The sequence below is a fragment of the Dermacentor silvarum genome, chromosome 1, assembly GCF_013339745.2.
Source record: "Dermacentor silvarum isolate Dsil-2018 chromosome 1, BIME_Dsil_1.4, whole genome shotgun sequence".
In the NCBI taxonomy this organism is placed as follows: Eukaryota; Metazoa; Arthropoda; class Arachnida; order Ixodida; family Ixodidae; genus Dermacentor; species Dermacentor silvarum.
In genome coordinates, this window is record NC_051154.1 from 377564487 (window position 1) to 377565154 (window position 668).

Below are 668 nucleotides of genomic sequence, written 5' to 3' on the forward strand. Positions count from 1 at the left end.
GGGTGGGAGATAAACACATTCCGCCTATCTACACGTCTCGAGTCGTAAAGTTTGGGAGTTGACCGGCTCATGAAAAAAATTCATTGCCATTCCTCTCTGTGAAAGGTGGATGATCAGCGAGGCTTTGTATGTGGTGATTGACCGTTGCTCCGGTGAAACGTTTCGTGTTTGCGGCATCGGGGCCACATGGACGGTTTGCATTTCTTTCCGCCTCGCGGTCCTGGCGGGCGGCACGGCTTACGCTTGGCGTCCACGGCCCGGTCTCCTTCCGCCGCCGCCGCGCCCATTCCCTTTTCTGTTCAAGCCGTCGTTCTTGGTAGGCGCGCTGTTCTTATTCAGACCACACAACACACGGCGTACCCATTTCACAGTCAGAGCAGAACTGAGGAAAGGAGCCTACGTAGATCATGACGTCAGGAGGGAGAAAGGTAGGCACTTGTTTAAATGCGCCGGTGGGCGTACACGCGTATGCTGCGAACGTAGACATGGCCGACGCCGGTCAAAGTGAAGTATCTGTTCTTATCACCTTAATATCTGATACGGGTTGCACTTGGACCCAAGATATTACACTAATTTTTGCAAGGACGAGACGGAGTGCTTGAAGCCTGCTTCATCTCCCCCTCAGGTCGGCCCACTATCGCACAGTGTTCGAGATCGGCTAACGCTTT

General features: G+C 53.6%; 1 non-coding gene across 1 annotated transcript; it reads left to right on the forward strand.

Annotated features, from left to right (window-relative positions):
- The first annotated feature begins 483 nt into the window (after positions 1–483).
- Positions 484–668, forward strand: LOC119437880 (U2 spliceosomal RNA). The gene has a single exon (XR_005189570.1). It is a non-coding gene; the product is annotated as a U2 spliceosomal RNA (small nuclear RNA).